Raw genomic sequence first — 18007 nt, 5'->3', positions numbered from 1 at the left:
TTTAGGAAAACCTAGATGTGATGACTTAGGACACAGTGGGTCATTTCTAAAGCAAAACAGGGAAAAAGCTGCCAGTCCTGTGTTATAAAAATACATGAATCCTTTTACATTATCTGCGACTGGTTTATGTCTCTGTGCTCAAACTTGTTTAGTTGCCTACTAACACATCCTTCATAGAAACATATTTGACTTTGTTTAATAAGTTTAACTATTATGAAACATGTTGGCAGAATCCTATTTGATCAGTCTGCCACAGCAGCATATGAGCACCTTACCGCACTGTTGCATCTTTCCCTGACATCATGAGCTATAAACTACCAGTCAAATATCTATTTAATATATAAAAATGTGTACTGTGTGTTTCAAAAAACGCAATAAAAATAATCCTTACAATAAATGGCTATCCAGTGCGATCATCAGAAAGGTAAAATGCTTCAAGCATCTGCAAGAAAACACTTATTTAACTGTGTATGAGCCTTAAATGTGCCTAGTGATTGGTGGTGGTTTGATTTAATAACAGTGCAGGGAAGGTTGGCAGACAATGGCATAAGTGAAGGGGAGAGCTATTCCAAGGCTTTGCTGGTGATATAGTAAGTGCCGGGGACAGGAAAATGAAAAGAAAACAAACAAAAAAAAACAATTTACCAATCCGACGGCGCCCGGAATCCAGCATCTTCCTCTCTCCTGCCACTTGTCACTGAATGTCGGGCATGATGACGTCACGCTCGACATTCAGTGAGAAGCGAGGGGGGAGTATGCTGGGTCCCGGGCTCCATCGGATTGGTAAGTTTTTTGTTTTTTATTTCCTCCCTTCCCGGCTGCGGCACCCCTGTAACAGCGCGGTGCACACTTTGGGAAGATTTAGGATTGTACAAATCAGGGAAGAAGGGTATCCCTGGTGAAATGAGCAGCTACTGATCTTCTGCAAACCTGTCTGCCTATATTATCAGCTATCATAGGTAAGGCTAAAGTTTTTTCTATGTTTACGAAGCCGTATGAAAAGGCCGTTCCAATGTTTCTCAGTAAATCCTATTTTCTCAAACAGCAGGTCTATCTCGCTATGGAAAACCTTGTACTGTATATTTATTTTTTCCTCCCTGTGCTCAACAACAAGTGAATAGGTACATTTTGGTAATCCTTGCCTGTGCACACAAGCATCGAAGTCTTTCACTCTGAATAGCTACTAACAGGTCCTTGTTTCCTGTCTAGTGATGAAAACTATGTAGTCGGAACACACCGTAGACAATTTTTAGCATTAGGAAAAATGATACGTTTCAGGAGACATCTAGAATATTGGGAATCCTCCCGGGAAGGTAGACTAACCTCCCAGATCCCCGCTGTGTATACCCTAACTGCCGGCTTGCACATGCACGTGATGAAGCAATGTCATCAATTTAATGCAACCTTGCCATCTTTCCTTCAGCCCGGCTATACTGTTCAGCCTCGGGTGACATGCCACCCATGGACAAACCCCTTCTGGCGATATGCTGTGCATAGAACTATAGGTTTCATGCCCCTGACTGCACTAGACATCCCCCTTGAACATAAGAGGATATACACTTTTCAGATTTTCCTGTACAATCTGTGAAGATACAGAGTTTACCTTGCCCAATTATACCTTCTTCACACTGACTGGCCACCAGGCATTTCTGGCAAATGCCAGAAGGACCGATGGCTAGTTGGGCCGATCCAGCCGGCAGCATGCCCGCCCGAGCAGCTCGGCGGACGGAATTTCAGTGATTTGCGGCCATGTGATTTTAATCACATGGTGCGCATCCCATGTGATTACTTGCATCGGCCGCACATCACTGAAACTCCGTCCGCAGAGCAGCGCGTAGGGAGGTAACAAGGTAAGTGTGTGACCTCTGGCCATGTTCATAGCGAATGAGTGACTGTGCTCATACAGTGCGCGCAGAGCCATGCTCATATAGTGCGCACGCGCCGTATTTTAATATATTGTGCGTGTGCGCAGTATTTCCATATAGTGTGCGCGCGCGCGCGCTGTATTTCAACGTATAACAGCATCACTGCAATAAAAAACACATTTTTACAATGAGAAACAGAATAAAAAAAGTATTCCATATAGGTATGGCTACAATGTCCCCTTATCCCTATGTAATGAGACACTGCACTTGTGAGCTGGGGAACACTAACAAGGCTATAAAAACTATGTTATTATATTCCACATTTTGATAGAAATGAAAAACAGGCTGATTAAGGTGATAAACTTGTTTCATCAAAAAATCTCACTTACACTTAGTTGGCAGGTATGTCACATATTACACAGATACTCCCAGTGACAAGCATTTACTGCACAAAAAAATACCTCCAGTGCCAACTATATAATGTGTGGATATATGGAGTGTGAGCCATATTAGACTTCTATCACTGAAAGGTTCTGCGTGAGATTCAGTGGGGTATTACTAGAGATGGGCAGGCTCAGTTTCCTTGAAACCAAACCCACCCAAACTTCAGGGTTCCGAGTACTGAGCAGAGTCAGCTAAGTACTCTCGCGCCTATTTGGATTCCAAAACGAGGCAAAACGTCATTGTGACGTCGTCGGATCTCGCGAGTTTTAGAATCAATAAATACCCGCCTGCACAGCGATTAGCGCCATTTGAGAGAGGGATAGAGAAGGGTTAGGTGACGGTCACAGTATAGAGCAGACAAAGTGATAGAGTAGAAATAGGAGGGTGGGTATTTTTCTGAATTTGCACTACAAAGTGTTTGGGGTCTCATATACCCCCCTTCTAAAAAAGCTGATTTTTCTGAGTGCTGAAATCCGAACATAGCACTGTATTTGGAAACCGATGTACAAACTTGCTTTGCAATACCTAAGCTGCTCACCCTCCAGTGTGTACTCAGAAAGAGTTTTCAGCCCTGCGGGAACCTTGTCAGTGATCGACGTAGGAGGTTACTTCCTAAAAATGTGGAAAAGATGATGTTCATCAAAATGAACTACATCTTCCACAAGGAAGGCCTTTACCGGCAAATACATCCAAGTACGGACACTTCTGTAATGGCGGATTCCAGCGGAGATGAATTAATAGTCTGTGATGATGATGTACACACTGATGAGGGTGAGGATGATGCTGAATATGACGATGACAACATCTTGACAGTGTAGAATTAATTTCAATGTTGGTCTAACATGCCTTTAGGGCATTGATAGCTGATTTAGTGGGGGCCCAAACAAGTCAAGCACTTCAATCACAAAAGTGGCAGCCCTTGTCTCTGAAGTGCTTGGTTTGTTAAAGTGTGCATGTCCTTTGTAAGACCCAACACATGGGTGGGTGGGAGGGACCAAGGACAATTCCATCTTGCACCATTAATCTTTCCTGGCACTGATGTGTGTTTCTGCCATTACTCTAGCAAGCCCATTGTTAGCTTGTTTAGGGAGGGCCTAGCAGTGATAAAACTGTATTTTTCAGAATGTGGTCTAATAAGTGTAGGGTCTAATATACACCCAAGGACGAGTGCTCCATTGCTAACAGTCAATGATGAAGAGGAAGATAAGCAGGCTTGTCTGTAGAATTTGCAGGCAAATTCAACAGTGTTACACTGAATAAACAGACACATAGGGGGAAAAGGAGAAGAAGAAGAAGAAGAAGAAGAAGAAGAGGGAGACAGAAAATCATCTTCCTCTTACTCAGGACTGTCAATGGTGTTATAGTCTCTTAGTAGGCTGTAGATCAGCCTGCGACAGTCCTGGATGGTCATTTTCTCCATTTTGAAGAGGAGGCGATTCCTGCCAAGCCAAATAGCGTCCTTTAAGCAAGCAGTTCATTAGGCTCCAGGCCTCCTGGATTTCCCAAATGATGTGGGTCCCAGGAAATAATCCATAAAATAACAAATTGTATGAAAGGCGAGTTCTGGGCACACTGTCCTTATGTTCATGTTCCAAGGCATCCAACAGTGCCTGTGCAGTGGGGCAGTCCCAAAAAAAACCGCTGTGCTGTTTCCCTTCTGGTGATGCAGAAGGGGCAGTGGACATATCAGCACAGGTTCCGGGAGTGCATGAATGTCCTGAGAGGCAGACATCCCTGGATAGCCATACATGCAATGTTTTTCTGTCTAGTAGTCAGCCTCTTAGAGGCCACATTCTCCCACACGTTTTTTGTTGTGTTTGTTATCAGCACTTTACATAAAAGGTACCCAACTAGATTATAATTTTGTGGGAATTGGGGCTGATTCGAAGCTCACTGATGAACTGGCTTTTTGCTATGAATTTCAATGGCTCTTTTTAGTGCATTGTCTGGCACACTGGATTGGTGTGTGTCTGAAAAAAACACGCATCCCCGGGGGGTCATTGCTCATTGCCATGTATTAGCTGTAGAATTACCTCTCTTATTCAAGAAATAGGTGGAGCGATCAAATGAACCATAACTGGTTTCATGATCCAAGGACAATTCCATCTTGCACCACTTTTCTTTTCTGCCACTGCTGTGTGCCAATGTGTCCTAGATATGCTAGGAACTGCCGTGTGTTTGAGTCATTGCTCTGTCACTTACCATCCTGCCAGATCGCTTCAGTTTTTGGCTGAAAGTGTAAGAAAAGCATATTGTGACCTGTGAGATGGTAAAAATTTAATGGCAATTTAGTGTTAGTGAGGTTAATAATAATGTAGGTACAAAATGATACCTAAATTATGTGATTTTAGCCCAAAACAATGGAATTTTGTAAAAAATGGCTAAACAAAACCAAAACACACAAGGGCGGTTTTGGCAAAACCAAAACTCGAAGGTAATCCAGATCCGAAACACGGGGGTCAGTGAGCATCTCTAGGTATTCCTGTGCTTCTCCTTAGCCTCTGGACTAAGGGAGCGGATACTGTGGAATATATATATATATATATATATATCTATCTCTCTCTCTCTCTTTCTCTTGTTCTCTATATTGTCTCTCCATTATATGTCTGACATAACAAATCAAATTAGGAGTTTATAAGGACTGTTAGTAAAATGGAGGCTGCTGAAGCACATTGTGGCTCTTGTACGACTAATTCTCACTTTCCAAATGTATTAGTGGGATCTGCATTCCAGCGTTAATACAATTCTTTCCGGGAATATATTTCTCTAAGAATCGACAGCGAAGGATTCCAGAGGAGAAATGGATTGAGTTTTAAGTGGGCTGGTGGGTTTATTATAGATACCTATTAACCCTTGGAGTGCTGGGGACTAACATGAGCCAATTGGGAAAAAGCTATTCTCCATATTTTTTGGTGAAGTTGAGGTGGTGCATGTGTATTCTTTTGTTATACGAGATGGATTTATTTTCTTGTATGTTTTATAATAAATTTGATATTAACAATCTTTTTTATATGAGATTGCCAATTTGAATTTTAAATTGTATTGAATTCATAGTCAATTTCCACTGCGCTGTTCTTTAGTACAATTGTTTATCCTGTGACTGCTTTCTTCAGTTATTGTTGCTAATCTCCATTGTCTCTCTGTCCCGGTCCTGTCATCAATAGTTTACCCTAATAGAGTTACAAGTTTATTTGTGCTAACCAACTTCTAATGGTATTCAAATATCTGAGGGCAGTCCCAAGGAGAAGGCTGCTGTAGGCCCAAGAGCATGCCGAGATTGGGATCTCTGATCTCCAGTAGTGTGGTGGGTAACAGGTCCTTTCTCTTCACCATCCTAGTGTTATTACTGCTCCGTCTTATAGGATATCCTTGTTGTGTTTGTGCCCTGACTATGTAGGCATTGACTGCAATGGACCATATTTCAGTTTGAGTTGTTACATTGATATGTAACAACTCAAACTGAAATATGGCAGTATTGCAGAGGTGAGGACAGAAATGGGAATGCTGTAAAAAGTTTTCCTTCCCACAACTGTTTGTTGATTCCTTTTCCACAACCAGGACAAAGAGAGAGAGGGAGGGTGGCTGACTGTAAGCAGAAATAGATTTTTTAAGACAACATATAAAGGAATATTTAATTTTGCCCACTGCTGTATAGGCGGCAAAGGAGGATTACCTCATGCAGTATACTGGGCCTGAGACATATATATAAAATCTAACCTTTGCCTTCTCTTCCTCTACTGTACTAGGCTTCAGTCACAAGCCCTACTAGGGTAACATTATTTGCAAACAGCAGGGACACAATTCTTCAGCAATTGCCCTGAAGCAAAAGTTGCAGGAGGTCCCATTGGTGTCACTCCAGCCTCTTGGGCCCATGTATTGCTCTCATAAGAGCAGAGCGGGGCCACTTCTGACCATGTATGGCAGAAACACAGTGAAGCACCAATATGATAATCAGAAGAGAAGCAGGTATTCCATGCCTGCCAGCAGTGCCACATGTGTGTCCCATATTTCTCAGAGAAGGTGGATACAACATAATAGAATGAGTTTATTTGCAGTCTTTCAAGAATGTAAGACAGCTGAGTTATAAGGGCTGGATGGCTGCCAAACCCCAACTACAGCCTTCATATTTACTTGATAAGACATCCACGTTAGTTTATGTTAAATAAAAGAAAAAATAATAATAATGATCTGAAACCAATGTTATGACCAATGTAACACAGGAATACAAGGAAAAATATTTTAAAAAGGTGTCTGACTAGGTCTCATTAGCCAGCAGTCATGTCATTATCTCATTTTAAAAGAACAAGGTGTGCTTACATTCAATCATATTCAGAGCGTAGGTCACACGTATAAAGTGGATTTGAGATAATTTTATACCTTTGGAATGTTAGAGAGAAATTCTACACTGCTTCCAGGAATAAAAGCTTTTCATTGCTATTGCTTGTAAGAGATTATTAGAGATAAAGCAATACTATTTCTAGAACGTACCAGAAAAACACATACCAGCTGTACATTTACTAATCCTGTTTAAAAAAGTATTTACAGGGAAATGTACCTAAATACAAATGTATAGTGTAAGACTATAATATGCCAACTAGGAGCTCCCACTGCACTGTGGAGAATACTCTAAAAACATGCTACCACGTAATGGAATTTAAAACAGAATAGGCGAGATTTTCACAAGGAGGGGAGGGAGTACTATTCCATCAGCTTTTGAAAGAATAAAAACAGAATTTGCATTATGGAAGCCACTGGCAAGTGTACGGGGAGGCGTAGCGTTGTAAATCATGTAATTTTGGCCAGAATTACGCGATTCGCTACAAATTACATCACCAATGCCCCGGTCATGTCCCCTTCATTACGAAGTAGGTGGGATCCAGTGGAATGCTCACCAAACCAATGGGTGACCACATGTGTTCTGTGAACAGTGGGCATTGCCATCACGAAAGACAACCCTCCCATCATGCTGTAACATGGGGGGAAAATAATTATCCAAGACAATTAAACAGCCTTCTAAGGGAATAAATGCAACCGACACATGATTACGGAACCACTAGAACCTTTCACAGTTCTAAAAAAAAAAAAAGAAAAAAAAAAAAAAGAAGCACTCTGGCCTGTAGTCTTTCAAGTGACACCAAACATGTGTTTGTCGATGATTTATTTGACCATATCCCCTTTCTCCACACTCATTACTTCATTGCCTGTGCATTTTGCACCACTGAACTACATGACAATGGTGCTGGGATGTTATTTGACTAAAGTAGCAATCCCATGAAAAAAAACGGAGATGTGGTTTTAACATAATTCACTAAAGTATGCTATAAGTAGGATCTTGTTAATAGGCATGGTTTGGTTGGTTACTTCAGGCTGCTGTTCATTATTTAAATTCAGTATAGTGCCATGGAGTACCTTGGCAACTACTGACTACCTTGGCAACTACAGTCATATAATGTAGTGAGCAATGAAGCTTTGGAACACCCCTCTGAGTTCTGTCTGTCTTGTGTACTATAAAAACATCCCCCCTGCGCTCACATGACATGCGGAGAGACCATTTTTGTGTATGCAGCCGTAATAATGAGATTATGAAAAACAGATAATTTGTAGGCGAACGACAGCTAAGAAAAATTATATATAATTTAAAAAAAAAAGTTACTTAACTTGCCATTTAAAAGATACATACCTGTGTGTGCTCATGCTTTCAATATGCTTGGTGTCCCTCATTTACCCAGAGGTTTTAATTTTTTGTCCACTGCTTTACATTCAATAGTATGAGGTGGTACAGAAAAACAGTGCACTACACCTCCACCATTTTGCCAGTTGTAAATTTAGGGCCACACACTTACTGTGTGAATGTAGATGCCATGCAGACTATAAACTCATACTTAACAACTCTCCCTGAATGTCAGGGAGACTCCCTGAAACAGGGGTGATCTCCGTCACTCCCTGAAGAGTCTGGCATTCTTCCTTTTGCTGAGCCAGTACAAGACGTCGTTGACTTTGCCATCTGTGACACAGTTCAGAAATTGTGTCCTATGTCCATGATGCCTATGGAGGTGGCCATTTTCATGGAGACCAAGATTTAATCAAAGACTGACAGATAAGACAACATGACTTCAGTAATGGAGACAGAAATGTAAGAGACACTTCAGTCTCTAGAGATTCATTAGCTGCTTTTTTTTCTTTAATACATAGTTGTCTACTCTCCCGGAATGTCCGGGAGACTCCCGCATTTTTGGGAGACCTCCTGGGCTCCCGGGACAGCAGGGCAACCTCCCGGTTCTTGCCCCCACAATAGACAAGTGTCGGGGGGCAGGACTTAATGCAAATATCGCGTCATCTTAGCCCCCTGCTGTAATTGCCCAAAATTGTAACAATTGTTTAAGGGCGGGGCCAAAATGATGTGATATGTCAAGCACCGCCCCCGCACACCCACCTCCCCCAGGATCTCCCTGAAGCCAACGAGGAAAAGTTGGCAAGTATGCTAGAACTACAGCGCATGGCCCCTACTGGCAGTGCCGCAGGAGCAGACCTGCCAGATTCCAGCTGCCTCACAGTAAAAGAAGAGAGCAAGAGAAAAGTGACAGACAGAAAGTTAACGAAGAAAGAGGAATGGAGGGGGGAGGGGGGGGGGGGGAAGAGTTTGGGGAAAGAGGCGTTGCCTCTTTCTCCAATTTTGTATGCATACCGCTCTGCATTTGCGGAGGAATAAAAAGTTACTCTGGCAAAAAGGACATGTTTAGTGGAGTTAGGGGACGTTTCTAGCAAAGAATGGAGTAGCTAGTTTTGCAAAGCAATGCAAAAAAATTTCATTTTGTGGAGCAATATTATTGAAATAAGATAAAAGGGTGTGTAGTGCACAATCATTGACTGATTTTACTCAAACTTCATTAGAAACCCAAATTGCAGAAATTCTGCAAGTAAAACATCTAAATCACACCCTGTATGCACAATACCAATTGTGCTGCAAACTTGAGGGAAATAATGGGTTCTTGGGATTTCTAAAAGGTTTAATAGTTCTAATATTCTTAGATGTACAACATTAGTGGTAAATGCACAGAAACACATAAAAGTAAGACATTGAATACGGTGTATACATTTGTAAATTGTTTCAAAATGATAAATTGTGTATATGCAGTGAATAAACTGCGGTAAACAGTTCCCAGTGTTCCCCCCAGCATCTATTTCCCAGGTGCTCCACCTGGCTGTATTTACTTGCCACCCAGCTCTTGGAGCCCAACAGAGTCCTATTATAATAGAATAAACCATTGTTTCTCCTACTATAACAGGCATTACGTGAGCACTACAGCCAGCAGTGTGTGTTAGAGTACAGATTTGTCCAGTCCTGACAGATGTGGGCAAAAACCTCCAACATTTTTCATTGTTATTGCAAAATATTACACAGCACCCAACCGGCTGCTTTTTAATGCTACCCGGCTGGCAGAATTTTCTGGGGAGAACACTGGGTCCATTCCTTGCAAGTGCAATGACACAGAGGAAGCAGTTTAATATAATGATTTTAATACGTTTGTCAATAAGGGTGTGACACAAAGGTAAATAACTAAAATGAACAATTACTTTAGTGATAATAGTTAAATAAACTTTAATAAAAACTGTTGTCAGAAAAAAACCCATTTATGAATTAGACTAAAAAAAGTAACAGTATCTGTCAGACATAAAATTAGTAGTGGAAGGTGGCTTTATATGTATATGTGACAGTAGGCATGTGGTAACATAACTGAAGTACCATGCAATTTACATCATACTTGCCAACTTATGGCAAGTATGGTCCGGGAGCCTGCCGAGGAAGGTGGGCATGCAGGGGGCGGGGCTCTGAAAATTTGCGTCATTTTGGCCTGGTGAATCGCGGCGTTTTGGACCTAAATCTGCCCACTTCACTAGGAAGTGGACAGATCTGGGAGATTGCCACACTCTCTCAGGAGTCCGTGAGACTCACGCTAAATGCGGGAGTCTCCCGGACATTCCGGGAGAGTTGGCAAGTATGATTTACATATTAGTAGAACTTTATAGTGTCTGTAAAGGTGCCAGTGTGGAGAAGTGCACCGTCCAGCTGCCTTTGAAGAGGGTGAAGATGGAAGACAGAAGAGGAGACTCACCGGCCCGGCGTTCCAGCTGTGAGTATCTCCTCCATTCTTTTACAGCTCCCAGTGGCAGCGGACAAATGAGCCAGTCACGGCTCACTTCCCACTGCTACCCTAGCAATGGCCGGGGCAGCGAGCCAATCCTGGCTCGCCTCCGGCCATCTGAACTGTTGGTGCCACTCCTGCAAGCCAATCTGGGCTCATGGCGACGGCGGCTTTATAAGCCGCCGCCATTTCCTCAGTCTGGCGGCGGCGAGAAGGAGAGAGGACGTCTGGAGACGTCCAGCGCCCACGGCAGTGGCAGGGAGCCCTTGTAAGGGCTGTGAGCGCCCCCGCCAAAAAGACTCCAGGAGCGCCGAAGAGGAGCCGGCGGCTGGAGAACGTGGAAGACTCGAAGACAGCGAGTCAAGCTGTGTTTCCTGCGCGGAGCAGGTGAGTACAAATTACTCCATTAGGCCTGGCACCAGGCCCGGGGGCACCACATCAGGCACTAGGCCTGTGGCGCAGGTAGCGGTGGCCATTGTAGACTTACAGTGAGCACAAGGCCCCTATAGTTAGTTGGTGAGGGCACAAGGCCCCATAGTTAGGTAGTAGGGGTACTAGATCCCATTAGGTAGCCAGTAGGAGGGTGAAAGGCCCTGGAAGCTGTAGGAGGGCACCAGGCCCTTTAGTGCAGAGAGGCACAGGCCTCTGGTTGAGGGGAGCAATAGGCTTCCGCGAGCGTAGCTGGGTGGCTGTCCTGTAGTGTAGCAGGACTTTGGGTCTTTGCTGGTAGAGGGGCATAAGGTCCCTGATGGTCCCTGATGAGTAGGCCCTTATAGGTGGAAGTGGGCATTTGGCCCAGATCTAGTAGGACGCTAGTACCTGACGTAGAGTAGGGAACACTCGGTTCCTAAGTAGTCACTAAGTAGAGTCCTGGAGCGGTTTATAGAACCCCTCCATCCGTCCGGAAGGGCATCTAAGTCCTGAGCCCCAGAACAAGGCAGGCTTAACGCCCGGGGGTCAGACTGCAGTCGAAGGCCTGTGAGGCACAACGTCTCAGGACGTGAGCATGGTCCGTGTGAGGAGAAGCAAGGTGTGGCGAGTCCCATAGCGGTCCCTCAGGATTGAGTAAGTATCAGGGGTGTTGGGAAGGGTTTTTCTTTGTGCTGTCTCTCTTGTCAGGTGCTGATCAGAAGACAAAGTACGCGAAAGGAACAGAGGGGGCACCATCGCAGATTCACGTACATGAGTATAGCCACGGCGAGGGCTGTTACCTTGGTGCACTCACCTTGTGGAGCTGCCCCTCCTGTATTCTACCTTTCCCCTTACAGCAAAACGAGTGCCCTGCACACAAAGTGAGGGGCCTACCTACCCTGCGGCGTTTGGGTGCTCGGTCATCCCCCCACCCCTCCCCCCGTGGAGACCTCACACCAGCATATGTTGGATTTGGAGGTTAGTCCACACATCGTTGAACTTTACCAAGTTACCGGTTTATTGATGGTACACAAAGGTAGTGCAGGTTAAACACATATAGGGTTAATGACAGTGGTGCTTGTACACAGGCATTGTACCAGTCCTATATGATATATATTTTTGCATACATAAGGGGGCAGAGTCTAAGTGTGGGGTCTAGTGGTGTGTTTAATGGTACAACTATATCCTAGGGCAGGACAAATCCCAATTCCAAGGTCACCATAATAACTAAGAAATATGCCCTGCTGACCAGAACATGCACACCCTTATACACTCTTCTTCCCATCCAGAATGAATGACTCCCCACCCACCTGCATCTAAAAACAGGACTACCAGGCCTCCAGTACAAAGGTTTAGAATTCGCTCCCATCCATGTACGATATTCTGTACCACTGTCTTTTTACAATAGCCAGTAATACATACACTGGAATCCCGTGATTACTGGGGTTTGTGAAAAAGTTTGGCTCCTGCCCAGTGTCAGACTGTTGCAATGATAGGGGCCCAAGAAATAGTGTGCGCGCCACTGAGGGGAGTGTGACCAATCACCGGAGGGGGTGTGAACATCACCATACAGGCAAGGCCAGCTACTAGAGGCAGCACCATTATTAATTATTGCTATTAAGCCATAAATATTGGACAACCAATATACACAGAAGAAGGCATATAAAAATGCTATCAAACTAGTGAGGCTTAAATTATGTCAATGTAGACAGGAGACTGCACATTGCATAATCAAAAAGAAATAACAGGGATGTATTGCAAGTAAGACAAATCAGGTATCATACTTTTATGAATAAGTTGCCCAGAACAAGTGATAGATAAATAATACAGGGAGCCTCCTAACAATATACAACATAGAAAGCATCCTAGAGAGATATATATAATAAAGAGAACATCCTACTGACTGCCATAGAATACAGAGAGCATCCTATCGACAAATACACAACACAGAGTGTATCATAGTTACTCTCATACCATTCAGAGAGCATTCTGGCATTATTATATACAATGCAGAGGGATTTCTAGTGACTTATATTATAGAGAGAGATGACAATATAAATGCAGAGACGAGTGCACAGTGGTCAGGCTTCACTTTATACAGGTTTCATCTACACCCTCCACAGTGGCAGGGACACACAAGATACAAACCTGACAGTAGTTTACATATTCAGACATCTACTTAACTGCCTGTGGCACCCAAATTCAGACACATTTCATTGCCTCCCTGCAGGACTGGCCTGCCGGGGAGCCAGGGTATTCCCCAGAGGGCCCCGACACCTGATGGCTCTGCCCCCTTCATTACTGAGGGGAGCAGGGTAATTTTTTTTTTTCTTTAAAAAAACCAAACAAAAAACACTTGCATGATCACGACACCGACGCCACACCTCCCTCCTCTCTGCTCCGTTCGCACTGAATGTCGGGCTTGACGTCATCACGTCACGCCCGATATTCAGTGAGGAGTGGCAATCAGGAAAGAAGTCAGAAGAGAAGAAAAGAGATGAAAGCAGCCTGGCACAGAGTGATAAAAGGGGGGAGAAGCAGCCTGGCACAGAGTGATGAAGGGGGGAGAAGCAGCTTGGCACAGAGTGATGAAAGGGGGGGGGGAGAAGCAGCCTGGCACAGAGTGATGAAAGGGGGGGGGAGAAGCAGCCTGGCACAGAGTGATGAAGGGGGGAGAAACAGCCTGGCACAGAGTGATGAAGGGGGGAGAAGCAGCCTGGCACAGAGTGATGAAGGGGGGAGAAGCAGCCTGGCACAGAGTGATGAAAGGGGGGGGGGGAGAAGCAGCCTGGCACAGAGTGATGAAGGGGGGAGAAGCAGCCTGGCACAGAGTGATGAAGGGGGGAGAAGCAGCCTGGCACAGAGTGATGAAGGGGGGAGAAGCAGCCTGGCACAGAGTGATGAAGGGGGGAGAAGCAGCCTGGCACAGAGTGATGAAGGGGGGAGAAGCAGCCTGGCACAGAGTGATGAAGGGGGGAGAAGCAGCCTGGCACAGAGTGATGAAGGGGGGAGAAGCAGCCTGGCACAGAGTGATGAAAGGGGGGGGGGAAGCAGCCTGGCACAGAGTGATGAAAGGGGGGGGAGAAGCAGCCTGGCACAGAGTGATGAAAGGGGGGGGAGAAGCAGCCTGGCACAGAGTGATGAAAGGGGGGGGAGAAGCAGCCTGGCACAGAGTGATGAAAGGGGGGGGAGAAGCAGCCTGGCACAGAGTGATGAAAGGGGGGGGAGAAGCAGCCTGGCACAGAGTGATGAAAGGGGGGAGAAGCAGCCTGGCACAGAGTGATGAAAGGGGGGCTAGGTGAAGGGGAGAAAAGCAGCATGGAAGGTGCAGTGTGATCATAAGGGGGCACAGTGTGGTAATGATGAAGGGGCACAGTAATGTGTGTGTGATGGTGCAGGGAGCTTATGGCAATGTAGAGAAAGAAGAAGAGAAGAAGAGAAAAAAAAAAAAGATGACAGCAGCATGGTACAGAGCGATGAAAGTGTGAGAAGCAGCATGGAGGGCGCAGTGTGATCATAAGGGGGCACAGTAACGTGCGCGCGCGATGGCACAGGGGGCCTGCGGCAATGTAGTGTGTGCGCGCGATGGCACAGGGGGCCTGCGGCAATGTAGAAGGTGTGTGTGTAGGCGCAGGGGGTTTTGTGGCACTGTAATGTGTGTGTGTGATTTCCAGCATGATAACGCACCATGTCACAAAACAAGTCATCTCAATCTGGTTCCACAAACATGAAAAGGAGTTCGGTGTACTTCAATAGCTCCAAAGGTCACCAGATCTCATTCCAGTAGAGCACCTTTGGGATGTGATGGAACAAGATATTTGCAGCATGGATGTGCACCTGACATATCTGCATCAACTGTGTGATGCCATCATGTCAAATGAACCAGAATCTATACGGAATGTTTCCAGCACCTTGTTAATTCCATGCCACAAAGAATACAGGTTGTTCTGGGGGCAAAGGGGATCCTACCCACTAGAAAGTTGTACCTGAAGAAGTGGCCACAAAGTGATTTTTACATAATATATCATACACACAAATCACTGTAAAGGGCTAGTTCAGGGTCTCCCCTAACTCATGGACCCGAGTGCACTGCACATTGTAGAGATGTTACTAGCATGGGCACAGGATAAAGGGCCAAAAGGCAACCCTGTTTTGTTACACCATATATAAAAGCTACTTAACACATTCCCAAATGTATTAAACATTATATATATTATTTCCTTTGCATGACAACTTTACAAATGTAATATAGTATTTGCATATGCTATGCAGATGAATATATACTATTATTCTGTTTTAACAGTCATTTTCAGCTAAAGGAGGCTAGTATACTGACTATAGTGCCCTTCAATGGGATTACTAATAGAAAAGCTGCTGTGCATAGAAAAAAAAACTATAACCCTTTATAATTACAACTGTATAGCAAATATCTTCCATTACACCCCTGCATGCATAAATTTTTGTGTGCAATGTAGTGTGCACCTGATAGGTGCCAAAGATATACCATTGAAAGTAAAGGACTAGATTCAACCATAACATATGAACAAAACAAGTTCTTTTATGGGGAATAAATTCTATATTTGCAGGAAATGCATTCATTTTCATTTTGCAACCAAACCTCCTACAACTTTGTGCACTACCTATCACAAGCTTTACTTCTTTATATAGCCCAAGCAATAAATTAACTTTGGCTGAAAAAAACATGTGCAAGAAGACTGCCTATGTGAACACAAATTGTTGGTATCATTTCAGAATATATTGGAAGAAAACATATGGGGGATTAACTGACTCAATAGACAGTCACAGAAACTATTAATGGGAGCATGTTGCTCAGATTATTGCAGTACACAAAGTACCAGATCAGCATTATATTTTAAAAACATACAAATAATTTACAAATTGAATGTGCAATTTGCAATAATGAGTAATAAAGCAAGTTCATATAAAGTATTCCTGATAAATAGAGGTGTTCTAACCTATTGCAAGTCCCCCTATGGAATGCTTCTAAACATTTTATCGCTCAGATGGCAAAGCATGTTTCTTGTGTATATGGCTATAGAGAACAAATGGAAGCTGGTTACTCCTAGAGCTATCTTTAAATCCAACCTTGTTTCATTGACAAAAACTGTCCCAACCCTACAACAGGAAGAGGCATTATGAAGAATTATAAACCTATACCAATTCCACAAGGTTTCAGGGAAAAACCACAATTCATTCGTCAGGTATGAAGACAGTGAAATTCAAAACAGTAAAATTAAACTCCTCCAAAATGTCAAAAGTCTAGAACATGGTATACGCATTGGAACAGCACATATACATTCTGGGAATGATATAATAAAATTTATTAGAGTGACATCTATAAAGTCTATCCATATCTCTTCAAAAAATTATTATAAAAACTGTTCTCAAGATCACTAGAACAACTATGGATGGCATTGAAGTGTGCTTGTTCTGTCTGCAGGAATACAGTGTCGTTTTGAAGGATTCAGTTTTTGTCTTCAGGTAATATGGAATTGCCCAATTACATAACAAAACCAAGTTTACTACCTAGACTATTGTTGGCATAATCGAAGTGCAGTATCATGTTTGCTTATATAACAATTTAATTGGGAGGTCAAAATTAGAACCGAGTTAGTAAATAGATGAAAGCCACCGACTAATTAATCACAATGTTATATAGTGTATGTTATTTTCCAAGAATACAGCCGTCTGTGGTACATTGCTGTTCTGTGAACGCATTTTAAGAAGCACTTTTTATACTGCTCTATCGATCCCTACGAGAAACGCTTTACCTGTACTGTATTAAGCCGCACAGATCTTGGAAGTAACTTGTTCTATTTTACAATTGTCCAGTGGTCTAATGAGAATAGATGGAACATTATTCATAGTTAACAATAGATCACTAGTTTGAGGTCCGTGAACGCAGTGCTGAACAGCTCACTACAGCCACATATATGCACATTTAGCTCTATTGCGTTGGCAAATTTCCTAATACTATAGTATACTTTCAATATGGAAACATGACCGAAAAGTAAAAACAAAAAACAAAACAGTGCTCACTATTCACGGTGTAGAGCAGCGATGAACTCTGCCACATATTTTAAGACGAGCAGAGTTCAAACTGCAACAGATCTTTGTACAATGTTGACAATGTATGCTCCTGCATTGTAAAGTAACTACTTTATCTCCGTGTTTGTGAATGTCAACTGTGGACGAGTCATTCACTTCAATAATATTTGTTAGCATTTATTACATGTTAGCAGTTCTTAAAAGTTTTCACATTTTAAAAGTTGGAAACCCGTTTCGTGCTACACACACTGTCTGCCAAATAACTTAGTCCAATGGTTCTCATTTTCTAACATGACAGCATATTAATATATTATAACAAGGTAGTGATTAAATAGACTATTCAGAAATTACAACTTAGGTTTACCTTTATTTTGCACAAAACAAAAAACTAGCATGTTTATCATTTGGCAAAACCAGTTTTTTTTATGATCTCAAGCTCCCTTAGCTGAAAACAAGTACATGTAAAACATTTAGTCAAGCTCCGAGATTTAGTTGTTCAGTGTTATTTAAGATCGTTACACAAACACACATGACAACAGGTGAAGCCGACAGGTAACACAATTTTGCTCACCAGGACTAGGAGCCACAACATAATAAGAATAGATAAAAGTGGTCACCTTGCAGTGGCAGGTGGAGGTAGTGAGAGAAGTGATCCCGCGTGGTAATCCTCGCTGTCTAGAGTCACACGATCTCCAGCACAAATCCTAGGAATCAATGCTAGTCTCCTCCTCCGCTGCAGCAACCTCTGCACTTACACAGCTGATCACAGCTTCCGCTGTCACTCAGAGATCTGCTGATCGCCACCTGTTTCAGGTTTGTCACTGGATGAACGGGTCTACATTTGTAAACAGGGCGGAGCATGGCTGTTACCCCCAAACGAGGACATGATCTTCTATACATTTGTAAGAGTCAAACTCTCTGCAATCGAAGTCGTCACCTACATGTTCAAGTACAATAAATGCTGTAATAGATCTTTACAAACGAATTGGAAATAGCGGTGTGTGGTCCTTGCTCTATAAATGTATTTTTGTCCGTATGTATAATGTGTCTGAGCTAATTATAACGACGGTTTTA

The 18007-nt window shown here is 43.3% G+C and overlaps 1 protein-coding gene across 3 annotated transcripts in view; it reads right to left on the bottom strand.

Annotated features, from left to right (window-relative positions):
- SAR1B (secretion associated Ras related GTPase 1B) overlaps positions 1-17695 on the bottom strand; it is a 93205-nt gene extending 75510 nt beyond the window's left edge. Inside the window, exon 1 of one of the 3 annotated variants that reach the window (XM_075209761.1) lies at positions 17551-17695. The gene's annotated coding sequence lies outside the window, so the exon portion shown is untranslated. The remainder of the gene's footprint in view (positions 1-17550) is intronic. The other 2 variants (XM_075209760.1, XM_075209762.1) reach the window with 2 other exon arrangements.
- Positions 17696-18007: the final 312 nt, after the last annotated feature.

Source organism: Mixophyes fleayi, chromosome 4 (assembly GCF_038048845.1).
Source record: "Mixophyes fleayi isolate aMixFle1 chromosome 4, aMixFle1.hap1, whole genome shotgun sequence".
Classification (NCBI taxonomy): domain Eukaryota; kingdom Metazoa; phylum Chordata; class Amphibia; order Anura; family Limnodynastidae; genus Mixophyes; species Mixophyes fleayi.
The sequence above is the reverse complement of the archived record's forward strand: the minus strand, read 5'-3'. Positions and strand labels throughout refer to the sequence as shown.